Source organism: Nilaparvata lugens, chromosome 3, assembly GCF_014356525.2.
Source record: "Nilaparvata lugens isolate BPH chromosome 3, ASM1435652v1, whole genome shotgun sequence".
Classification (NCBI taxonomy): domain Eukaryota; kingdom Metazoa; phylum Arthropoda; class Insecta; order Hemiptera; family Delphacidae; genus Nilaparvata; species Nilaparvata lugens.
Genome location: NC_052506.1, coordinates 30820266 through 30838153, shown reverse-complemented (window position 1 = coordinate 30838153; position 17888 = coordinate 30820266). Strand labels below are relative to the sequence as shown.

The window sequence follows — 17888 nt, the reverse complement described above, 5'->3', positions numbered from 1 at the left end:
ATAGTGCTGGTATATATTTCAGTGCCTAACAATACCATCAGTCATGTTTCGAAAATACTATATATCTGCAATAAAATTGTTACCTTCTGCATCTACTAGTAATTAGTTTTAAATTTAAAATTCAAGACACAGTCACGGGTGCCTTATTTAATACCTTTTGTTGTTATTTAATTATTATTATATTATGTCTATTATACCTTTGGCTCAACGTATTTGGTTCTACTTTTACTTCAACTTATTTCTCCGTTCAACCATATTTCTCATCACTTTGATCGTACAAAACTGAATATTCTGTGTCTCTTCAATAAGTTTTTTTACTCTCTATATTAAGGCTGTTCGGTAAACCTTTTTATTTTTATTTAAATTGAATAATCTTTTTCAATATAATTGTTAAGATCATTATAAGAGTGAGAAAAAGTGGCAACTGAAATTTTTGAGTGGTCTAATGAGCGAGTTATGGGTTGTTGAAGTGCTAAACTCTGTTTTCTCTCCAGATCATAAACGGTTTTGAATTTTCCATTGGAGTTTTTTTATACATTCAGTATATCATTGGCTTTGTTCTAATATGCGTTTTTTCGCGATTAATGCCAAAATAAACAGTTATCGAATTTGCAAAAAATGTTACTTTTTTATTTATGAACGAAATGGGGATAAAATGTTTTAGTTTGGAAAGAATAATTTTTTAAAATTTCAAGAGAAGTTCTAATAATATAGTCGAAACCGTTTATGATCTGGAAAGAAAACGGAATCTGGAAAGTTAGCACTTCGACAACCCATAATTCGCTTATTAGACCACTCAAAAATTTCAGTTGCCACTTTTTCTCATTCTTATAATGATCTTAACAATTATATTGAAAAAGATTATCCAATTTGAATAATAAAAAGTGTACAGAAGAGCCTTAAACGAGGCCGCACCTTCACCGTCAAAAAGTAATCTGAACTAGTCGGTGACGGCGCGGGCAACAAACACGGCGACGGTGCTGGCGTGTTGCGGTAGTATGTGTCCCTGTAAAAAGTAACTGACCTGTAACTTGACCTGTAAAAAGGTTTGAAAAATTTGAAACTGATTGATCAATTATTTCTAAAGTTATTGCAGAGCATACAAACAGACGGACGACTTTGGCCCTCAGTAAGTCAAAAGTGAGAACTCGCTAACGCTCGTTCAATAAAAACCAACAATAATAATTTAACATTATATTATTTTTAATGTATTATTATCAATTATACATGAGCAAAAAACATTACGGTACATCAACATTATACCAGTAGGCCTATCACATAAATTTATACAGAACATGGATATTAATGAGTCATACACAGTCGATAAGAACTTCTATTGCTTATTAAGGATATTGGAGTAGGTGATAACTGATAACGCACTTAAGGCAGAGGTGACGAACGATGCAGTCTGTGGTGCTTTGATCAATCGAGAAACTGTAACAGAAAAAAATAAGTGGAAACAACAGAAAGATAATTATGTAAGAAAGAAATAATATATATATATATAATATATATATATATATATATATATATATATTATTTCTTATAGATTATAGATTATTTCTTATAGATTATTGCCGTGCTACCAATTTTTCCTTAAACGGTTGGAATAGCATTTAACACCTATCAACCAAGGACAGTTGTCGGCTCCAATTAAATAGATTCTTGATAAACTGTGAATGGATCTACTGCCTATGAATGAGAATCCAGTTTTCAGAGCAAATTAACTTATAATCTACAGATAAAATTTCACAAAATACAGAAAGAGAAAATATCTTAAGGCTAATTATTTCAAGTAACTACGAACTAAAATACTTATCTAGTTTACAGTTGAAACACAGTGGCTATTGGCTTGGATACAGAAAAAACAAATTATCCACAAAAAAGAACACTATAAACTGTTTAAAACTCAATTTAAAACATTAATAAATTCACGTAAACAGACAATAATTCAGAGCACAAAATTACACACACAACAGCCAGCCATGTTTTCAGAAGAGAAGGAAGGGCTGAACAGGAAAAGCAAAGTTGAAAGTCACGAAACCAACGCCCTGTTCAATATCGATCTCCACAGACACGTCATCAAAAAATTATAACTTATAAGTTTAGAATTCACATTCTACATCTGTTCTCAATAAAACTTTATTTTGAAAATGTTATTTTAAATTTGTATATATATCTCGATTTAAATAAACCATTTATCCAGTAATTTGTTAACCCTGCCTCGGTGACATCATGGACAATGCAACAAACATTTACATAATAAATTCTCCGTCAAAAAGTTATCCGTCTATTGATAACTCTGACATTTACTATAAAGTTCCATAGATCTCGAATTGAAGATTCGATTCAAATGTGAGAAGAAAATGTAATATTACAAATACCCCCCTCTTGACATAAAAAAAATTTTACTGTTTGAAAATTTAAAGAAAAAATTTACATTGACCCTAATGAAAATTGTTGAAATTTAAATTCGAGAACAGTAACAATTTTTTCTAGAAAAACATTACATGTCATCCAAAAATATTGAAAATTATTATAAAAATTCATCAATAGCGTTTGTTATATGTTTCCAAACAATATCTCAAAATATAGAATATCAATATTACTTTTGATTTAGCTTTATAATTTAAAGGAAAATATCTCAACAGAAAGTTTAATATGTAAAGAATAGTTTTTTTTTGAAATTGCACATAAATTTAATAGATAGAAAAATTCAATTTTTATTGCATAAAAAAATTTAGTATGTTGAATGAAAAAATTATTATTATTATTATTATTTTTTTTTTTTTAAATGAATTGATGAATTGTTACATTTAATTTTCACATAAATTTCAATAAATCAAAAATGTTCATTTCTTTCACTATTGACGCGGTTGATTTTATTGATGCACATTTTGGAAAACAGTCCGTTAAGGCACTCAGTATGATTTTCAGTTAAGTGTGACTCCAATGTGATGACGTTAAGTGTTGGGCTGATCTGGATGCACGTAGTGTTGGGCTGATACTTGTAGTCGACTGCTGCATACCAAACTCGATACAGGTGACATCTCAGTTAGCATTGCTTCATGTTTGTAGTAGACGGCTGCATTCCAAACTTGATACCGGTGACATCTCAGTTAGCATTGCTTCATGTTTGTAGTAGACGGCTGCATTCCAAATTCAATACAGAGTCACATAAATTTTGTATCATATTTGTAATTATACAATGTACATTTCAGGCTTGAAATGACAATGTAATTCGTTTTTTGGAAAAGAGATAGACGCTGCATACAGGATTAATTTAGGTGAGGATTAATTTAGGTAAGGTTTGGTTTTTTGATATTTTCAGCTTTCAAGGTTTAGAGTTCTGCATACAGGAATAATTTAGGAGAGGATTTTTTGAATCAATTCTTTCATGATACTGTGACTGTTCTTCTGAATTCAAAGTTGTGAATGTGAACATGGATGGCAATTACCTCCAGGTAATGCAGTAGTGTTGAAGTTTGAGATACAGAGTCAGCAATAAGCATTGGCATTGCTATTTGCGTATGCTTTGGTGTCGGCTTTGGCATCGGCGTTGATATTGGCATTGGCGCAGGCATTGGCATTGGCGCAGGCATTGGCATTAGCATTGGCGCAGATTTTGGCATTGGCGTAGCTATTGGCATTGGCACAGGCATCGGCGTTGATTTTGGTGTTGGCATCAGCATTGGCGCAGGCATTGGCGTAGCTATTGGCATTGGTGCAGCATTGGCGCAGATTTTGGCATTGGCGCAGGCATTGATGTCGCTATTGGCATTGGCGCAGGCATTGATATCAGCACAGGCATCAGCGTTGATTTTGGTGTTGGCATCAGCATTGGCGCAGGCATTGGCGCAGGCATTGATATCAGCACAGGCATCGGCGTTGATTTTGGTGTTGGCATCAGCATTGGCGCAGGCATTGACGTAGCTATTGGCATTGGCGCAGGCATTGATATCAGCACAGGCATCGGCATAGATTTTGGCATTTTGGCGTAGTTATTAGTGTTGATTTTGTTGTAGGTATTAGTGTAGGCATCAGCATTGGCACAGATTTTGGCATCAGCATTGGCGCAGATATTGGCTTCGGCGCAGGCATCGGCATAGATATTTGCGTTGGCATCAGCACAGGCATCGGCGTAGATTTTGGCGTAGTTATTGGTGTTGACATTGGCGTATTTATTGGTGTAGGCTGCAGCGTAGATCTTGGCGTAGTTATGTCACACTAGTTTGAAAATCACCCAAATGTTCTTAACACTCTTCATGGCGTTCACTTGTTGCTGATTTCGAGATTCACATGATAACTATTTCAATGTTAATGTCTGTGCTGTACCTGTTGTCTTAAAATGCTTATAAACTAAAAAGAAAAACTTGATTAGGCTATCCATACAATCTAATACACATAAAATTATTTTAAGTATCTATGAAATGGAAATTTGTTAACATCTTATTATACAGTCAGCAATACATAAATTGTGAAATATGGACATATCAATGATAAATTTAAAAAAAAAATCATTCTTCAAAATAGAAATATAATTTCATAACACCCTGTATCATTATCAAAATTGTAAAAAACAAACATCAGATTATCACAACAAAAAAAATAATTTCAATATATATTTCAATAATTTCAGACAATTGGTCTTCTATTCACAATAATTTCATAATATATCTGCATTTCATTATCATTTAGTATAACATTTCATTTATAGCATGTTCATTTCACATTTATGATTTATCATTCAGGGATTCAAAATTATTTAGTTTTAATTTTGTTCAAAAATTGTATAAAAAGCAAATTATTTAATATTATTAATCATCGTTTGTTGGATACTATAGTTTATTTCGACTCTTCAATGTTCTAAACACAAACTACATTTCATGACAAAACTTTACTATCAATCATTAAACAAGAAACCATTCAAAACATCAATAATATTTTGCTTCAAAGGCAATCAATATTCATAATTAAACATCATTTTGCATCTATGGCAATCAACATTATTAATCATTATTTTGCATCTATGGCAATCAACATAAGTAATCAACACAAAAAATATTATCTCATTACTGCCTCTCTAAGTCATAACCTCTGTTATTCCTTCTTTAGGCAATAATGGGTTTCCATCTCAAAAAAAAAACAATCACATACCAGCAAAATTCTAATCAACAAACCCCACTAAAAATTCTACATACACTCCAGCATCCATTTCAAACGATAATCAATCATATCAAAATTTATAGAACAAACAGTTTTAAAATTTGAAAAAAAATATCAATTACAAAACACTTTAGAAAAATTTTAGCCTTTAACTCATTTCAATTGATAATATAACACAACGTTTTAAATTAAACCAATTATTTTTTAAAATAATTTAAAATTTAAAGACTGTATAATAAGTATGAACATTTCAAGATTATGATACAAAGATGATCAAGATGAATACTGGGTAAATAAGTTCCCTAAAAAATACAAACAAGAGAAAAAGAAAACTGGGTAAATAAATTCCCTAAAACAACACAAAGAAGAGAAAGATTAATAATGGGTAATAAGTTCCCTAAAACAACACACATTTCAAAATAAGTGATACATGATGAAAAAATATACCACAAGCAAACAATTATTTACACTACAATGGATAGATTTTAGAAAAGTTAAGTTTTATCAACAATTTAAAGATTAGGAAAATAAGCTACTATTTCAACTTCCAAATTATTTCAGAAAAAATACAAATTAAATGACTATGGACAAGATTGGTTAAGATATGTATCATAGAAGAAATTTACTGAATATTACACAAAGACAGGAAAGAATCGAAAATTGAAAAGATTAAGGGCCAAGAAAAATAGGCTACAGGAAAGAAAAAAGATACAATTATGGACTCTTACCATACGTAGTATTTACGGTCATTGCTATTCTGAATCCCGGCATGACACAGGATTCCTAATCATTGTGTGTTGGGGAATACCCTTTCATCATGTGACTCACAGTCATCATCTTGTAAATAAGCAACTTGAAACAACCTTTGAATACTAACACATCAATGGAAACTTTGTGCTTTGTTTTCTTCAAGAACATGATTTTATTCATGGGTTCATTTGTTTTAACAAAGCCATTTTGCTCACAAAAGTCAGTCATGTTCACTTGAGAATGCATTGCATACACCTTTTCAATTCTCAGTTGAAAGTTGAACTCATCAACTTGACTCAAAGCAACATTCATTTTGTTCACATTATGCCTAACCTCATCAACTTGACTCAAAGCAACATTCATTTTGTTCACATTATGCCTAACCTCCACAGAAACCTGTCTCATGTAATCATTCATTTTGTTTACAATCTTCCTAACTTTTGATGTAGTAATCTGATCCATAGAAACATTTGATTTGTTTACTGTTTTCCTAACCTTCAATGTAGCAATAGTACTTTCTTGATAGTTGACTTTCAATGAAGACAACTCCCTACCTACTTCTTTACTCAATTCTACACTTTCACTATGGTTGACTTTTTCAACAACAGTAACTAGGCCTACATTGTCAGAAACTTGAATGAGTTGATCTTGTAACTTAACACTACTATCATTCTGCTTCAGTTTGTTTTCATTTTCCTGATTATCACTCAATGTTTCAGCAAATTCTTGCTTCATATCATCAAACCTAGCATTAAACTTAGCATTTTGCTCATCAAACCTAGCATTTTGCTCTTGTTTAAATTATCAAACAGTTGTGTTAAGGCAGCTATTAACTCATCATCATTTTTAATATTTTTCATATTGTATGCCATTTTGCTAGTCTGCACAGATAATATATTCATTAGGACTTGATCTCTCTTGAACCGATTTCCCACTCAGCAACAAACCATTCACAACCCATCAAGATATCTATCCTACTAATAATTTTTATAACCAGGGATTTCATAGTGTACCATTTGGGACATATTTATTTTGTAACTCGGTCCCACCAGGGGTACCATTTGCCGTGCTACCAATTTTTCCTTAAACGGTTGGAATAGCATTTAACACCTATCAAACCAAGGACAGTTGTCGGCTCCAATAAAATAGATTCTTGATAAACTGTGAATGGATCTACTGCCTATGAATGAGAAATCCAGTTTTCAGAGCAAATTAACTTATAATCTACAGATAAAATTTCACAAAATACAGAAAGAGAAAATATCTTAAGGCTAATTATTTCAAGTAACTACGAACTAAAATACTTATCTAGTTTACAGTTGAAACACAGTGGCTATTGGCTTGGATACAGAAAAAACAAATTATCCACAAAAAAGAACACTATAAACTGTTTAAAACTCAAATTTAAAACATTAATAAATTCACGTAAACAGACAATAATTCAGAGCACAAAATTACACACACAACAGCCAGCCATGTTTTCAGAAGAGAAGGAAGGGCTGAACAGGAAAAGCAAAGTTGAAAGTCACGAAACCAACGCCCTGTTCAATATCGATCTCCACAGACACGTCATCAAAAAATTATAACTTATAAGTTTAGAATTCACATTCTACATCTGTTCTCAATAAAACTTTATTTTGAAAATGTTATTTTAAATTTTTATATATATCTCGATTTAAATAAACCATTTATCCAGTAATTTGTTAACCCTGCCTCGGTGACATCATGGAACAATGCAACAAACATTTACGATAATAAATTCTCCGTCAAAAAGTTTATCCGTCTATTGATAACTCTGACATTTACTATAAAGTTCCATAGATCTCGAATTGAAGATTCGATTCAAATGTGAGAAGAAAATGTAATATTACATTATAGATTATTATAGATAACACGAGTTTTTTCTTATAGATTATTTCTTTTTTATATAGATTATTATTTTAAATGACTGTGTTAATTTGTTACTTTGTTTGTTCCCTATAGACTTAAAAACTACTTGACAGAACGGCATGAAACTTTAGGAATATGTTGTGTGATGAATATTGGGGATGGTTTCTGAATAGAAATTTTGATAGGGGGACTAATAACAATTATTTATTAATCCATTCTACAGACCTATGTTTCCAAAATTGTCGGCCCAGCGGCTACCGATGAACGGGAAGATGATCATGATTGAAGATAATGTTGTGATAATATGATTTAGCATCTAAAGTTAACAGCTGTAATAGACTTATAAATTGTATACTGGTATTAATACGGTGGTTTGGAGTTGAAGTTTAGTTGATTGGTACCAGCTGAAGATAATGGTTCCTTAGAAGACCTATACAAATAATTATAACTCCCCTATCATTGAGAAACTGGAAAATGTTGGAAAAAATGATTCACCTCATGAAAGAGAGTTGTTCATATTGCATTCATTAATTACTGAAGAATGGCAGAATAATTTACAATTTTTTGAATTTAGCTCAGCTTATATTCATCCTAAAATGGAAGATGGAAATAATATGGAATTCTGTGTGATTCATCGTATATCGCGTATTTTCTGGACCATCTACTGACAATCAACAACTATGAACGCATTAAATTCATCTTTGGAACACTGATTTACCTATCTATTTTATTTAATCCAACACTTTAATGATAGATATTACTACTAATTGATTGAGAAGGAATATGTTTTCGGAATAATAAATGCTGCATGACTAAGCACATAGGAAGTCCGTATTGAGATATAAATGAAAATATTGATTGTCAGATAATTTAATGATTCAAAAAATAAAGTTAAGTGTGACATGCCTGATACCAATTACCTAGTGGAATATTTAACGCTCAACTATAACAATAATCTTACTGAATTAATTTTTCATGATGAGCTGTAAGAATTGAAATAGGCTTATAGGATGCAAGATTAGTATTAAAAATATAAATACGTGTTAGCTTGCTTGCATGATAATCTGTTGGCTAATTTAAGTTTTTTTTGTTTTGCTGTTTACTTGCTTTATTCATCAAAATATGACAAATTCAGAACGAAATAGTCTGATTGCAGACTTTAGTGTAATGGATGGTTTAATGTGGGTTGACGAATTCAAATTTCGAGAAAGCTACGTATCCCAGAAGGGACAAATCTCATATATGTACAAATAAGTTGTGTTCAATGACCATTATGACGGATGCTAGTGGACGAATTGTTTCCAGGAGTAGCGGTAAACACTCCCACCATCCTCCCAAAGAGAAAAATAGTAGAACTCCTGTTTTATTTATTTTTCATTTTATTTAAGGTTTAATGGCCTGTATCCGATTATACGGTAATGAATTTATACAGTGAAATATTTATTGGTAATGATCAGATATATAAAAATTTAGTTTATTCAATTTCCTGGATGGATAAAAAATATATTAATATTATGAGTAAGAGTAATTCAAACCTACAATTTATAAAGAGATAATTTACGATTCAATACAGTTTAATACAGCTAAGTTGGTTGATTATGGTTACTGATGAATGAATTCGCAACTAATAAGTTCAAATAGAGAGACAAGTACTAAATACTTTAGTAGACTTTAAGAGGTACAATACCGATTTTATTACTGATGTTATTAATGATGAGTTATTATTAGAAAGATTATTACGAATTAATTGAAAGAATAAATTAATAAAGTAAGTTATTAGGTTATGGACAAGATCTACGATGAAAAAATATTTCTAAAGGCATAAACAAGAAACGGTTTATCTTATCTGCGCTCCTCGAAACACGACCGTCCGCTACCACTGCTCCGACTCGACTCCTGTCGGTGATAGTACTGTTGTAGTTTAAAGAAAGAAACCTGTGCCTTTGTTATTCTGAGTAGAACCGGGCGCAGTTAATTGTTACAAATAATTGAAAATTATAGTCTGATCAAGTGTTTACTTACATGATTAAAGCTATAATGGCTGTCACAAATATCAGCTTGATGTGAACAGCTCAGATTTGTGAGCTAAGTGGCCGTTCTCCAGGTTTTCACTAAATCTCTCCCAAGTTCTTATCACGGAATATCAGTAGGTGCATTACCCCTCCAAAGATAGCTGCGCTTGTTCGTAATCATCTGAAACCATTTCTTCAATTATTTTGTGGATTCAATCTGTAATAATAAAAGTATGATTAATATTATAATCCCAGCATTCAATATTTTAAAATATATATATTATTATCCTATTATTTGCTGCCAGCAGTAGGAACATGCTCAAATGGAAATGATAGGCTGTCAATGTATGATTTTCTTCACATTTCACGATTCAAGTTTACATTTTTGAGCTAGAAAAACATCAATTTCTCTATATATCTCTTTTAGAATGCTCTTAAAAACACATTAAATATCAATATTAAACTTGCGAACATAAAATATTAAATTATTTTGATGTTGCATACAAAATATTTTATGAGTTGATAAGCATAATAGCTAGACATGTTAAAATTGTTATAGTTAATCTATCAAAGATAAAATTATGGTAGTTTTAGTCTTATCTAAGTGAAAATTGGTACAAAATTATAATAAATAAACGTAGGCTCAAGTAGACGAAGTACACCTAATATGAATGTGATGTTTTTGAACCTGCTTTGTGCTTAGGCAATAAGTTAGTTTATGCTAGTCGGTATTCATAAATATATTCAGTGGAGTCACTTGAGCAAGACGTCAACAGTTTAGTGGGAGTGGCAGGTGCATGTTTGATAAGAATGATAACTTAAGGTTGTGCATCACGCTTTTCAAAACTTTTTATGGTAACATTTTTCAAAGAAGGCTATTCCGATTTGGATACCATCGGTCTCACTAAATGAAGCACATTACAAGGGAAAACTCAATTCATAATTTTTACTTTTTGCGATATATAGTTTAAATCTTGGGTGAGATCCGATCCATTGCTGAATTGGGAGCAAATAAATTCATGAAACTTTGAGGATTCATTATTCAAGATAGTTGCTCATTGTAGACCACTATTTCAACCTTTGTGGCCTCATTTTGACTCTGCCTGCAATGTTTATCCTGGAATCAGCCTTAATGGTGGAATGGAAACCACAAATGTTCACAATAAATGAAGAAACTCATCACTATGAAAAGATCTACAAGCAAAATTGATCCATGTAGTGGAAGTGACTTCAACCTTGGCCAGGAATAGGCCTGAATTATTGAGCAAAAGAATATTGAACAAGGTTGCAGCTACTGTACGAAGCATAGAAAGAGGACAAGTTGAAGAAGACCCTGAAAAGTTAGCGGGTAGACAGACCCACATCATGACCACCACTCTGTTGACGAGGCTTATTCTGCACAGTGAGGCTTAGACGCTTCACACGCATTCGGTTCGGTTCGTTACCGAAAACGAATGAGGCTTTCATACATGTCAGGTTTTAATTCGTACGGTTCTAATTAGGTATTTTCTTCTCAAGAACAGCTGTGTAATGGATTTTCACAGGTCATGCTGGTATATTTGAATATAACAGCTGGTGTTAAATTGTAAGATGTTATTTCTTGAACAACAAAAATTTAGGGCCGGTTTCCGAGCTCGGGATTTAGCCAAGTTATAGAATTTGACTGGCTTTAAACTCTGGAGTCAGATTCAAAATAAGATGTAGTCAATTGGTTTTCTGAGTCAGAGCGTTAACGTAGTCGAGGACTCAAAATAAACCCTGGAGTTTAGACATCACGTTAGACCCTGGAGTTTATAATTTCGCTTTCTGAGTGAAGGGCTTATAAGTCCAGGACTTGAATTAGATTCTCGCCTCTTTCCAAGTCAAGGATTTATCAAAAATCGTCCAGGACTTAAAACAGCGTGATTTTAAACCCTCGACTGGGGTAGGGTTTAAATTCAAGTTCCAGACTTAGGGCCGGTTTCCGAGCTCGGGATCTATAAGTTCTGGACTTACAGAGTCTAGGACTAAAATAAGCTCTCGGGTCTAAATTGACTTTCTGAGTCACGATTTTATCTTCTAAACTTCGGAGTCTATCAAGTTCTCGACTTATTTGAGTCCAGGACTTTAACGCAGTAAACATGAGGGAAATTCACAATATTTTGCTGTTGTATTGTTGGCATTATAGCAAAACGGAAACAGCTGATTGCAGCGGGACAATTCAAATGAGCATGCTCTCCAAACTATTTTGTGAAAATACGTTTCGATTTCTTTGTAGGCCTATTCAAAGCAAAACCTTTGGAAGGTGAATGAATAAACATTTCATTTTACGTTATGCTATTATTGATCATTGATCCTAACCAGTGATTATGAATGAAAATTTAATTAGGCTACTGAGTTTGAAAACGTATTTGTTTTGAAAAAAAAAAACCGTATTCCATGACAATTATTTGGCTTTTTATCTTCTCCAAAACAATAACTGAATTGTGTTTGCTCAGTTAAGTCTAGAACTTGAATTTAAACCCTACCCCAGTCGAGGGTTTAAAATCACGCTGTTTTAAGTCCTGGACTTAAAAGCCCTTCACTCAGAAAGCGAAATTACATACTCCAGGGTCTAACGTGATCTCTAAACTACACAGTCTATTTAAGTCCTCGACTACGTCAACGCTCTGACTCGGAAAGCCAATTTTCTGACTCCAGAGTTTAAAGCCAGTTAAAGTCTAGAAATTAGCTAAATCCCGAGCTCGGAAACCGACCCTAAAAGTTAATTAAAAATTGTGAATTATTTGAATAGTTTCTTTTTGATTATGTTAATTTTGGATGTTTAGAGATAATTTTATTAAATTGAAAATTTGTTCCTTGTTTTGACACATGGTATTATATAAACTTCATCTCTTCTCTCCATTGATGAAATCATATAATATTCGTGGAAAAAAATTCTCCCTGAGTTTTAATTTATATCTTTCATATTTTTTTGGCAAACTATTCATTGAGAAAAAAATGTTCCTGTGAACTAACAGAATTGAATTGACCATATGATTTTGACTTGGGAAATTTTGAAACAGATAATCACGATATCAGGTTAAAATAAAAACAAAAAAGGCCAGCGTGTGTAGAAGACTTTGTTTCTTCCTGTTTCCCTAGCAACAAATTCGAATATGATAAAACCTATTCGTGTCGAGGGGGCGTTTGGTGCTATGCGGTTGCTATTCTGTACCGAATTCAAACCGAATCATCGCTTCACACTTATAGGAATTCGCCAAAAACGAAACGAACCGAACCGAAAGTGTGTGAAAGTAGCCTCTCGCTAGCAACGAATTGAAACCTGATGGAATTTATTAGAGTCAAGTGTCAAATAGGCGTTCGGTTCTATGCGGTTTCTATTCGGTACTGAATTCAAACCGTATTACCGTTTCACACTTATCGGGATTTGCCGAAAACGAAACGAACCGAATGAGTGTAAAACTAGCCTGACGACCACAATGCAGCAGCGTTTCCAGAGGGATGAAAACAAGTATAAAGTAATCAAGAAAGTATTGCCTGTCTCATTACATATTTGATTTCTCAGAATATCAATTCTAAGTAAATTAAATCGATTTTTTAAAATTACCATATTCAAGTTGTTTTTGATAGTATCCAAATCGAAACAGTACAAAAATGTCACCTGTAAAATGTTTTCCAAGTGGGTGGCGCACAATATTTATAAAACTTTGTGGCTTGGACACACACACAGCGATCTGCAGACAGGAATCAGAGAGGTCTTAGCAAGTTATAGACATGAATATCTAAAATATAGATGAAGGCCACTCTGACCGCTTCCCGCAGATTGTTCTCTGTGTGTCCCAGCCCATACTGATTTGGAGCAAAAGCAAAAATTCCATTTCATGGTGAATTGTTTACTTACTTGGTCAAAAATAATTATTGCAACAACCGTATCAGTTACTGAATCACATCTTGAACGTTCCATTAGGATGCAGTTGATCAGTTTGGCACTGTAAAATATAAATAATAAGTTCAAGTTAATTTATAAGAAAAACTTTTGTATAATATTAAATTTAACATTAGCAAGAAAAAAGTTGGCGATCAAATGAAAACTACTCATTCAAAGAGGGTAAATAAATACAGCGATACTTAAGTACAGCTGATTATACGAGTCACACTGGCAAACAAGGAATCTTCCTTCTGCAGGTATTTTTGCCTCACCTACTGTACTCATGCATGTGAGCATAAATTTAATCTTAATTTATTAATACTATTATCATAAATAAGGATATCATTTTGTTATAATTTCTAATTAAATAGATTAACATTTCCTTAATTTTTATGTTTGTATCTTGTTTTTGGCAAATAAATTCATTCATTCAAGTAGGCTTATAGTTAGGTCAATGCTATAATGCCAGTAGAAAAGATAGGACAACTGCGTTGCCGATTTCCTGTATTGCCACTGGCTCCTATAATAGTGAATAGCTGATTCGGAATAACATATCTGATGTAACCTAATATTAAATGTGCATTCTATTTAATAATAATAAATAATATTTTATTCGTCAAGGAAATATATTATTCAATTAGTAATTCATAAATTTTCATGATTTAAATTAAATCTTTTTGTAAGGTCTAATTAATTAGGTATATTTTTACATTGTAAAAAAACAATCATGTGAAGCAACATGAGGATAGAGCAAAACTTATTTCAATTTCCAAAGCAATTTGATTTGTCTAATGATAGACAAGAATAGCAACACCAATGTTTATCAAATGCTGCCATTAGGTGGGCCTCATAGTACCAGAGTTATTATATTTATATTGAGTTACCATAAAGCAAAAATACCTGCGGCTTGAGTTAACAGTGAAATTTACAACATAAGAGCCCTATACTAAACCATTAAATTAAACACCATGAGATGTTTTTTATGCTATTGTTTCTCTATGATGCTACAAATTACAGTAGTCTGTACCGTATATAAATTATCTTCAAACAACCAATCCAATCAGCTCTAGGGCTTCAGTGAGTCTGGTTGAATTTCATTCAGTTTATAATTTGGTTAATGGAAAACTTTTTATAAAATACTGAAAAACTTTATTTTATAAAACAATCCACATTTGGCTAAACCACTCTAAGCTTAATCTTGAATCATTTCTCTAAATGGATTTTCCAACAAGTAGCCTGACTGCAGTAGGCCTACATGTAAATCACTTATGTTAGCAAATCCTTTTTTATTTAATAAATGATGCAGTAACCTAACTACAGTATTTAAAAGAAGATGAAATTCATAAATATCTCACAATAGGGAATTAGGTCTAAATATATTTAGCCTATTCAGTACCCCTACTTCTAATATTATTCAAGTATTCTAATGATAGAACAAAGAAATTAATAAAAGTTGCTAGCCTATTATTAATAAATTAAATTTGCTAGCCTATTTTAAAATAATATTTTCAATCTTAGTAACTTAGTCCAAATTAAACTTACCTCAGGATGAGAATTATTGAGAAACAAAATTCTGTCACAATGTAATAGATAGGCCTATCACTAAGCAAAAAGTATATTTTTGTATTATCCCAATCCTAATTATAATTAGATTTGAATACATTACATATAAAAAGATTAGCCTGTAAAACAATACTCTATAAGAAGCTGTTTCTGTTGCAAAATAGAGATGTGTAGTTCGCGAACGAACTAGTTCAAATGAACTACTCCATAGTGTGAACTATTCACATCAGTCGGTCGTTCAGGCGAACTATAGTTCAGTTTGGCTTGGCTTGGTACTGGGTAAAATCAAAATGTCGTGGCTGATACGTACTACGCAGACGCATACACACAGTTCATAGTTCACCTAGTTCACCACAGTTCATAGTTCAATAGCTCCTTTGATCATAATTGGTTTTATTATAGGTCTGAACTATTAGCTCAGCTGACATTCCGATAGTTCAATAGTTCCTTTGGTCCTAATTGATTTGTATGTCTGAACTATTCTGAACTAGCTGGCGTTCGTCACCAGTAAAATAGTCACTAGGCGTTCAAAATCAAAATCGTTCGTTCATTCAGTTGGAAGTTGTGAAAATAGTTGTATGTAATTAATAATTAATGTAATTATTAATTGTATGTAAAAATTAATATTATGTTTGTTTGCTTATATTGCTGGTTTTTGTGAAAGTATAAATAATTAATTTAACATTAAGAAGTAGAGTTTAGTTTATTGTATGTAAAAATTAATATTATGTTTGTTTGCTTATATTATATTGCTGGTTTTTGTGAAAGTATAAATAATTAATTTAACAATAAATAATTTCTGTTAGTGAGGAATCATGATTGTTATTCTTTCAATTCCTAATCAACAGTCCCAGTTTCTATGACATGTCTGTTTCTTATAAACTTATTATAGCTATTTTAACTTGTTAAAATGTTTCATTATCAACTTATCTTTAGTTTAATAATAATAAGTGGAAGCTATATCGACTTGTTAACTTGATCTAGTCTAGAGGTGCAACAATGCAGTGTAATGAAGCTAAACTGCCAAATGTAGTCTAATCACACATTAATTTTAAAATGTGAACTAGATAGTTCAATTGAACTAGTTCCTTAAACTAGTTCACTTTAGTGAACGAACTAAGGAGAGATAGTTACGTTCAATGAACTACTTTGCCCATCTCTATTGCAAAATGCAAATGTACGTTACACAAACCTTAATTATTATTATTATTATGCATAACATAACCTATAAACTTGATGCTATTATATTGAAGACATATTAAATTTTCTAAAAAAAATAGATATGTACTTATTATTATTTTATTATAAAATATTATATTATCTGGAAAATATTAAATTACTTCTACTTATTTTTTGGTACAATCGCAAATCATATGAATAGTCTATAATTGAAAAAGAACGACAAACCAGGTCCAAAAGTCCATATCATTCTAGAAAATAAGTCAGACTTGAACCATTTCTCAATGACAAACACATTACAAGTATTCCCACTTTGGCACAGATACTTTTGAGTTCCAGATATTTCCAATTCCGCCATCTGCCAAACAAGTAATTTGAGTTCCAGATACTCCCAATTCCGCCTAGCAACATATTTCGAGTTCCGGATATTTCCAATTCCGCTGTCTGACAAATATTCGGAGTTCCACCCAGCAACAGTTTTCAAGCATAGGACATTTAACATTGATATTTTGAGTTCCAGATATTCCCAATTCCGCGGCCCCTGACAAACAAATAATTTGAGTTCCAGATACTCCCAATTCCGCCTAGCAACATATTTCGAGTTCCGGATATTTCCAATTCCGCTGTCTGACAAATATTCGGAGTTCCACCCAGCAACAGTTTTCAAGCATAGGACGTTTAACATTGATATTTTTAGTTCCAGATATTTCCAATTCCGCGGCCCCGATGAAAGGCTACAAATCGAAAAAAGGCAAATTAAAGCAATAAAGTACAATCTTCAGCGCTCAAGTGGGCATTTTGACAACTATAGTGAGGTCCACGTTATGCCCAGTCTACACCACCCTCAAAACTGCCAGGTTTGCGCTACGTTTGCGTCGTGTAGAAGGGAGATCGTTGTAAAATTCTGAGGTTTGAAGGTTTGTGCTTTCTTTGATCAATCTCAGCCAGGTTTGCGTCAATTTTTCTAGGAAGAGATTATGTCTCATCTATCTGTCAAAACCTGAATCGCTTCAGAATGAGGATAGAGAACTCACAATTTCAGATTCGGATTCAGCACCCTCAAATTAAATATGTGGGAGGTCAATTCTCAAAAATAGTCAAAAACAAGGAAGATTTTTTGATGGATAATAATTATTATCTCTTTTACTCTATAGTAATGTAATAGATATAGTTATTTGCTCTTCACTTGATAAGCAGTATTCTTAATTATTATTATTATTGAAGAGAAGGAGGAGAAGTGGGAGGAGGAGGAGGAGGTGGAGGAGGAGGAGTAGGTGGTGGAGGGGGAGGAGTAGGTGGTGGAGGGGGAGGAGGTGGAATAGTTGTGGAGGAGTAGGAGTAGGTGGAGTAGGAGAAGAGAATGAGGAGGTGAAGGAGGAGCAGGTGGAGGAGGAGGAGTGGGTATCGGAGGAGAAAGA

The 17888-nt window shown here is 32.5% G+C and overlaps 1 long non-coding RNA gene across 3 annotated transcripts; it reads right to left on the bottom strand.

The window, feature by feature from the left end:
- Positions 1-1369: 1369 nt before the first annotated feature.
- Positions 1370-16717, bottom strand: LOC120350383. 3 transcript variants are annotated; one of them, XR_005570733.1, is made up of 4 exons: positions 16699-16717; positions 13702-13789; positions 9829-10035; positions 1370-1434 (listed from the first exon to the last, which is right to left on the bottom strand). It is a non-coding gene; the product is annotated as an uncharacterized LOC120350383 (long non-coding RNA). The 3 variants fall into 3 exon arrangements; XR_005570734.1 differs by lacking the exon at positions 16699-16717 and adding an exon at positions 16632-16650; XR_005570732.1 differs by lacking the exon at positions 16699-16717 and adding an exon at positions 15271-15390.
- Positions 16718-17888: the final 1171 nt, after the last annotated feature.